A 218-nucleotide genomic window follows, 5' to 3' on the forward strand; every position below is an offset into this window, starting at 1 on the left:
GAGAGGCCTTTAAGGGTGTCTTGGGTCTCCATCCAGCTTCCGGGGGGTGGGGCATACCTAGCTCCACGAGGAAACATTGGGGTCTCTGAAGCGGGCACTCGCGCCCTGGGCGCGGGTGGAATCCTGAGTCCACGAGCAGCTGTAGGACCCGCAGCGTCGCTCTTCTACTCTGGGAGTCTGCTTACGCCCCTAGTTCCGGCCGTCGGGCCGGGCGAGTG

The sequence above is a fragment of the Apodemus sylvaticus genome, chromosome 3, assembly GCF_947179515.1.
Source record: "Apodemus sylvaticus chromosome 3, mApoSyl1.1, whole genome shotgun sequence".
In the NCBI taxonomy this organism is placed as follows: Eukaryota; Metazoa; Chordata; class Mammalia; order Rodentia; family Muridae; genus Apodemus; species Apodemus sylvaticus.